Genomic DNA, 8,616 nt, shown 5'->3' on the forward strand with positions numbered 1-8,616 from the left:
CATCCTGCCCTCCTGCCCTCAGAATCCTTGGTCTCAGGGATGGACATGACTTTACCACAGGACCTCCTCAAAGGGACCCAGAGTTTCTCTGCCACAAACAGGGAGACTTCAGGGGCCACAGGGTTGACTTTGAAGTTCTGGGGGCAGCTGAGGGCGGCAGGGGTTCTGACCAGTTAAATGGAAGCCATTTGGGGTTCTGGAGGACAGAAGGGATGGAGAAAGCAAGACTGAAGTCTGACAGTCCTATGAGCCCTCTCTATTCTCCTCAGATGAGGGCCCAGGAAACAGCAGTCTGCCAGGCCACTCTTCTCCTTCCCTTGGCCTCTCTTGAGACCCCCACCTGCACCTGTGCTATGTCCTGGGCCCACAGTCTCTGCCCCAGAGAGCTGGGGCCCGTGGGTGAGAGACTGGCTCATCAGGGTCAGAAGATATCAGTGCTACGTTGAGCTGAGACCCGGTTCCTCCCATCCCCACCCCTACCACGCACACATGCTTAGGCCTATTTTCTCAAAAGGGGGCCAAATCTACTGAAAAATTAAATGCCTGGCAATAGGAAACAGGCAATGGGGCAGCTTGAGGCTTCCTCTGAGGCCCAGAGTCTGAAAGGCTCTAAGAACCATCAACCTCATGAAAATCTCTGTAGGCACATGGGCATGTATCACCAATGGGTAGAGATCCGTGGTGGCTCCTGCCTCCCTCTGTGGAGGGCTTGGCTGATGACATTAGGGAGAGTTGGTCAGGTAGAGCCAGGATCACCCCAGGGAGGGCTGAGACAGCGTGGTTGCAACAGGCTTTCTTATTTCGGTGCACACTGGGTCGCTGGGCTGTCACAGCCTGTGCAAACTGCCCCAGTTTCTCCCAGGTGGAAGATGGGCTGGTGTGAATGGGAGAGGCACCATCGGGCTGCAGAGCACTGTAGAAGCTAGTGCCCTGCAACCTGGCCCTGCCTGTCAGGCTGTGCCGAGTCTCTCACAGCCCTTCCTGGCTTGTCTCCTTGTGTTGCCCTCTCCTCCCTCCCACTGTGAGGGTCTCGGCTACCTCAACCCTCACCCCTGCTCATGCACCCCAGCTCCACCTTAATCCCTCCTCCATGCCACAGGAGAGCCTTTCTTATTGCATTGCTTCTAGGAGTTATGTCTTCTAGAATTCTAGACTCCAGAGGTAGGGCCTGAAGAAGAGGCCGGGAAGTGGTGTTTCAGGAGTACCTACTGTGTGTGAGGAACCTCCCAGTGATATAACGTGCATTGTCCCCAATTTTCATGACAAATTTGGAAGGTGGAGAGGTTCACATTTATAGAAGTTGTTGAGGTCCCTGAAGATGAAACAATTTTCCCCAGGCCCCACAGAATTGAGAATTGAAACTGTTCTGTGTGGCTTCAAAGATTGGGTCTTTCCCATTATGCCATGGAGTGTTTTGTTGCAATGCCCCCTGTGACATTTAGCTCTGGGCCAGCGGAGAAGCCAGGCTATTCTGCAGCTGCAGACACTGCTGCAGAATGGTGAGAGGGAGGAATGAGGGAGGAAAAGGACTGGCTCTAGAGCCTCTGGCATCAGAAGTCCATTCATTCCAGGGCTGGCTAGATATGGTGTCCTGAGACCTATCGGCCCAACCAAGCTGAAGCTGCTTCCCTAGCATTTGTCCTACCCCTCTCTCTGGTAGCAAAATAGCTCCTAAACTTGCTCATACACGAGGGTTTATGAGAAATGGAAGGGCAAAGCTGCACCACCAGGCATAATAATGCACTAAAACAGGCCTCAGTTACTCATTGGGCCTAGGCACACTAACTTTGGGACGAGGCTGTTCCAGATTCCAGCCACAACCCAGGGGCTCAGTGTTCCTGGCCCCTATCTTCCTGGGGGTATTCCATCTCTGTTCTGCTCAGATTCTATTTGGCCCAGTACAGAGGAGAGAATTTGAGGAATAACTGGAATGGGGTGGGGCTCCCTGGGCAACTAGAATCCTGTCTGTTTTGTTCATCAGAATTTAATTGAGAGTGCAAATTTCCTGGAAGTTTCCAGGACTCAACCTTTGTCCCTGGGTGGCTAAATATTCAAGCAACTGCCCATGTGAGGTGCCTTGGTGGGGTGCACCTCACCTTTTGACCGAGTCTCTACTGAGATTGACCACAATCATTTCCTCTGGCAGATTCCTCCAAGGCCCAAGTTTGAGACTTGCACATAGGGGTGGCTCAGCCAGCCCCCTAAAGTATGCCCTCTACAACTGGCTTACAAGGAAGCAGGATGTAATCCACCAGTCACCGAATCCTAGAATATTTGTCTTTCCATTAAACTCACAAGGGCAGAAAAGCTGCAGTTATACAATTGCCCCACCTGTTCTGAAGCCCCTTAGGAACCTTGGCAAGTATGGAATATTTTCCAAGGAACATCAGCCAGAGCCCTGAAATGAACATTCTTATCAGCTTGAAGCTGGCTTTCAAGCACTCTGCCAATCCATCACAGGTTCTAAACATTTTGAAATCTGGGATCCTTGGAGACCCATATTTTCCTTCTTGATATATCATGTTCTCCTTCAAGATCAAGAGGATACCTTTCTCTGGGTGCTGGAAAGGTGCTGAGAGGTCTATGGGGAATAAAATGAATCTCCGAAGGCATCCTGGACAGGATCAGCCAACTGGTTGAACATAGATGGATGGAGCTTCCATGGGGTCAACCGTCCATGACCCTGGCCCTTACTTCAGTGCCATTATCCATCTCAAAGTTCACATGGGCTCAAAGAGGGCCCGCATGCAATTGGGTGGGCAGCTTAAGAAAGTCACTTCCCACTCTGACCCCAAGGAACTCTGAGGACTTGGTAGGTGCAGGAACGGCTCTCCCCTTGTTGGTGTTTCCAGGCTGGTCCTCAGTATCCCTGAAATTATAGCTGCAGATTGGGCTGGAAAAGCACTGGAGGGATTGGTGCCAGGGCCCCCACCCACAGCACGACCAGGCCTGTGTTGCCCGCTAGGATTTTTCCATCGCTCCTGTAGGGCATACCTCCACTGGTCAGAAGCCTCTCAAGGAGGGGACAGTGATTAATGTTTTATGGACGAGCTGCTGGGCATGATGCCTTGTTTTCTTTAGGTTTAGAATACAATGAGGACGATGAGTGGAATTTGCTGCTGAGCAGGGGACCTGGGTGAGGCCATTCTTAGGGCCCAAGGAACCAAAGGTGGCGATGTTTACTGTCCTTAGTTCCCAAAAGGGGGCAAATGCAAAGGTAGGAAAGGCAGTCCAAGCTCTTGCTCGCAGGGATGGTGTCATCGGCCCACAAGAGAGAGTCAGTTCCTACTCGCATCTTGGCCCCTGTGTGCAAAGGGACCTATGATTAAGGGTCTTCAGTGGACTCTGTGAGCTCATCCTTCCCAGGTGACTGACTACTTGATTCCAAGAAAACAACTTTCTTGGCATGTGCAATGTCATTTATTTTGCTGTTCTTTGTGGCATAACTTTCTGGTGTGGGGTGAGAGCACAACTCATCGGTAGTTATACAGGCTAACACAACCTCACCTGTGCTTAAAATAGTGAAATACTTCTGGGTGAAAGAAAGCATTCAATTCATACGAGAGAGATGTCCATCCAGTGTTAGAAAAAGTATGTGTGCGTGTGTGTGCGTGTGTGTGTGTGTCTCTGTGTGTGTGTGTCTGTGTTGGTGTGTGGGGACAACTTAGCCTGTCATCCTCTGACCTGTTCTAAGAACCTCCCAAGTGATTCTCACTCACAGGATAGCTCTGATTTAGTTTTGGGGACTTGCATAGACCCAGGATTCTAAACTCTGGAAACGTTGCCTGCAACTAAGCTGGCCATGCAGTTGGAGGCTCGAGAAATGCCCTCTGCCCATAGTTGCACTGTCTACAATAGACATCACCGTGGGGTGCCACACTCAGTTTACCTGCCACCAGCCTGCTGCCCCTGTGGAATATTGGTCTGAGGAGGCCAGCCTGGTGGGGATTCATTACAGGGGAATTGGCACATGATTTTTAACTAGTTACCAAGTAGGCAAGAGATCCATAATTTGGAGAAGAGAGTCATCTATTCTTCCTCTGTAACATGAGAGAAGGAGAGGAAGAGAGAGACTTGATAAAGGAGTTTAATCCACTAAAAGCAAAACTAAAGAATTAAATAAGCATGGGAAGCATTCTGAAGCATTGGGGACCAAGGAATATACTTAAAGTCTTGAACATTCTGAAAGGGACCAACGTATCTCTGACACCTTACTTGACACAGCTTTCTTATTTTTTAAGTTTAACTTATACTTTTTACAATGCAACTCAAATAGATATAAATAACTTATGCCTCTAAAGAAATCAAACAGAAAATAAATAAAATAAATAAAACCTACAAAACCAAGAAAATTTATTTTAACTATGGAAGTTTAGGATTGATGGCTGGGGGTGATATCCAAGGCATACAAAATATTGATATATTTTGAATATCACTTGGGCATGTGTGTGTATATATGTGTGTGTGTGTATATGTGTGTGTGCGTGTGTGTGTGTGTGCGTGTGTATTTGTGTGCGCCTACCTTTGTGTGGGGGTCCAGTTCCTCAGAGAGTGCTGTCAAACCCATAAGTAGGGACACCCATGCTGAATCCAAGCTGACTAGAACCAATTTAGGGTCTCCTGGAATGTGCTGGTGTTGTGCTTGCCTCAAAGTCCATAAGACCATAAGACCATCTCACAGCTTTCTGGTCAGATATTTGAGTTCCAGAGACCTTTTTTGGCAGGGGGTAGGGCAATAGGGATTGAACTCAGGGGCACTCTACCACTGAGCCACATCACCAGCCTTATTTTGTATTTTATTTAGAGACAGGGTCTCATCCAGATGCTTAGTGCCTCGCTTTTGCTGAGGCTGGCTTTGAACCCTCGATCCTCCTGCCTCAGCCCTCCTGAGCCACTGGGATTAGAGGCATGCACCACCGTGCCTGGAAAAAAATCTTCTTTTAGTCTAGCTTGAGTTTTTTAAAAAATGTTTTCCTGCAGTGCTAGGGTTTGAATCCAAGGCCTCACACATGCCAGGAAAGTGCTCTGCCACTGTGTTACTTCCCTGGCCCACCCCCCCTTTTTTTGAACATTTTTAATTTGTTTTAATTAGTTATACATGACAGTAGAATACATTTATGCACTTTGATATATCATACGTAGATGGAATATAACCTTCTCATTTTTCTAGGTATACATGTTGTAGAATCATATTGGTCATCAGTCACATGTATACATAAAGAATGTCTGTTTTGTTCTACTATCCTTCATATCCCCACTTCCCCTCCCCTTCCCTCCTTTCACTTCTACCTAATCTAAGGTAATGCTATTCTTCTCTACTGCCCCCTGCCTTATTGTGAATTTGCATCTGCATATTAGAGAAAACATTCGGCCTTTGGTTTTTAGGGATTGGTTTATTTTGCTTTAGCATGATATTCTCCAACTTCATCCATTTACTGGCAAATGCCATAATTTTGTTCTTTTTTAAAGTTGAGTAATATTCCATTGAATATATATACCACATTTTCTTTATCCATTTATCTATTGAAGGACACCCAGGTTGGTTCCATATTTTAGTTATTGTGAATTAAATTTTGTTTTGAGACAGGATTACACTAATTTGCCCAGGATGACCTTGAACTTGCAATTTTCCTGCCTCAGCCTCCTGTGTCGCTGGAATTGTAGGCCTGTGCCATTATACCTGGCTTAAGTTGAGTTTTTGAACAATATGTGGGCACCTACTCAGACTCAGTCACATCTCTGGTGCTGAACGATGGCAGTGATGTTGGCTCTTCTTGCTGGGAAAACAAGTCCCTGGGAATCTCTCCTCTTCTTTGCTTGCCAAATCAGGCCAATGGTACCATCTTCTCTGCAAGATGTGATGTCTGTACTCAGGTCTCTTCTTGGATGATTATACAAAATACCATTTTTCTTTTATTAATGAGAATTGTTTCCAACTAGAAATGTCTCATACATCCTAAATTCGGTAGGAATGCTGGCAAGCCCTCTCTGTTTTCATTGATCATGCTCCCTCAACAGATGTCTCTTGCAGTCAGGCACTGGAAGATCATTCTCTGTCTAAGAAGGCAGGGTCTGGGCTGAGCTAGTTTCCTGTCACCCACAGGACAGGGGACAGGGCCTCTCAAGTCCTACAGGGCACCTGCCATCAGTCAACTGCCAAGCTCATACTATAGCTCTGCAGCCGGCATGCAGGGTGCTGGTTCCTAGCATTCTGAAGTTCTGGGTCTCACAGCAGAGACATGGATGCACAGGAATTTCCTGGTCCTTCTTATACTTTCATATTTTTGTCTCCTGCCTCAATTTACCCTGACTTTCTTCCCAGCTGCATCTCTGCAGACCTGAAGCAGCATCTCTGCCCCATGCCCTGCAGGAAGATTCCAGGGCCTTGAGGTGAGATTACTCTGTTAAACTGTTCGTGAAGTTCCCAGGAGTCATCGATGCGCCTGGATTGTGGCTGATGGGCCAGTGGCACCTTCCACCCGAAACGAACTCCAAGAATTCCGCGGCTGCCAGTGGCCTCCCCGGGCTGGGAGGGGCAGCTGCATCTGCCTCCAGGAATGTGGGGCCTAGAGACACCAAGCCCAGGAATACCTCCGTGGAGCCGAAGCTTCACTTCCAGAAAGTTCGGAGGGCTCCGGGCCCCTGCACCCTTCCCTCCTTCTCCCTGTGTGTGAAACCATCCCAGCTGGCCCTCAGAGAAATCTTCAGGGGAGAAAAATCCTAGAGAGTGTAATTTGAAAAGAAGCTTAGCAGCCACGCCACGGGGGTTTGGGCAGAGGCACTCCTGGCCAAGTCCTCGGCGGCTAAGCGTCAGTAGGTCCAGGAGGAGGTCACCTGCCTGCTCTGATCCCCACAAAGTGACAACCCAGCACCTGGAGCTTAGGGCTGTTTTTCACGGATGTGAGATACGTTTGGAAACCACATTACCCTCTTGGAGTTTCACTGTTTAAGTTAGCGTAGCAGAAACTCTGACAAGCCCTGTTGTAAAAACTCACTTTATTTAAGACAGTGTTCAAAGTGGTCCAAACACAGAACGCTCTTTTGGAAATAACTTGGAGTACTACTTCAGAGCTCTGGTTTTCTATCAAATACTTACGATAAGTGCTGGCCTGACACTATTCCCGAGGGCCCCTCTGCTTTCAGATTTCCTTATTTAAAACTCAAAGTGGTTCTGTTTATCAAAACCTCTCCTGGAGCAGCAGGGTGAGGGAAAGGGTGGGGGAGAGGGAGAGAGAAGAAGAAGAAAGAGGAGGGCTTGGGTGGGCTGAGTGCAGTCTTGCAGTCTGTGAGGAGTGTGAGGACCCTCCTACTTGGAGTGACCCTCCCTCGCGGCTCATCACTGACCAACCCCTGTCCTGCCATGCTGGGGAGCTTACACAGGGGCCAGCAGCAGGTGTCAGGCATTCTGAGAGAAACTCGCCCCCCCTCCAGGAACGAAGCCTCCATGAATCATTGACTGTCCTTCCCTCGTGCAGGAAGCAGCTGGGCTGGTGTCATGCCAAGCTCCAGGAGCTGCGGGCAAAGGTGGCACAGGCAGGGGATGAGCCCACACTGAGCCTCGCCTTGTCCAGACCTTTCCCAGATGGACCCATTCGGGGCCATTTCAATGGTCTCAGCACCTCGAGGCTCCCACACAGCCTGAGCCACAGCCACGGAAGTGCAGTGCCCTCTGTGAGGGGTGTGGCCAGAGCTCCAGGCTCCCCCTCTGCCCTCCACTCACCAGGGCACCTTGCGGGAGGCTTTTCTCCCTCAGGGCCTCAGTTTCTCTATTTGTACAATAGAAATTGAATTTGAGGGTCCCTAAAAATGCTCTCAGGCCTAGGAAGTTGCCTAAAAGTTTCTCAAAACCTCCTGCCTGGAAACAGCCCAGGAGTGGGCCTTGAGGGCCTAGTCACTGGGACCCAGCTCAGGTCTCTGCACCTGCCCAGCTCTGTTGTTAGGGATGCACAGAAGACGGGGGACTCTGGCCTTTCCTTGGAAACTCTGGGGTGCCTGAGATCTCCATGACCAGGAGTATGTGGAGCCCCTTGGTCTCTGTTTGCCTCTGCGAGGTGCAAGCCGACACCTGGGGTCAATGTGTAAGATCCTCCCCATTTTGCCTCTGCCCCATTGTGGGGCCCTGGGCAGCCAATCCCCCCACTTATCTCTCTATAACCCTGCACTGGGAGGAAGGCCTGAAGTGGTTCACTGCAGGCTTGCCCCTGGTGGGGTCCCTCTCTGCCCCGGCTACAGGAAAGATGGCCAGTCCAGGCCCACACAGAAGGCCAGCGGCAGCCCTCGCAAGCCCGGGTATCATTCCACACGCCTTGGGCTTATCCCATAGAAACAGTGTCCGGGAACCTCAGCCCAACTCTTGGGGAAGCTGCCAGGCCCCGTGCCAGGGCTTAGCATTCCCAGGGAAACTGTTTCCAAAGCCCCGCCCATGGCCCACATCCCTGTCCACTCCCCTGCTGACACTAATCCTCTGAGGGCCCTGCAGGACAGGTTCTAATGGTTGAGAAGCTGCCCCTTAGCAGGCCGGGATTGGGGTAGAAGCTGCCTATTGGCATGGGAGTCCTGGGACAGCTGTGTCCATAGGTGGAGGCTTCTGGTACCTGTTGGATGACATTACAGAGC

This window comes from Marmota flaviventris, chromosome 1 (genome assembly GCF_047511675.1).
Source record: "Marmota flaviventris isolate mMarFla1 chromosome 1, mMarFla1.hap1, whole genome shotgun sequence".
Lineage (NCBI taxonomy): Eukaryota > Metazoa > Chordata > Mammalia > Rodentia > Sciuridae > Marmota > Marmota flaviventris.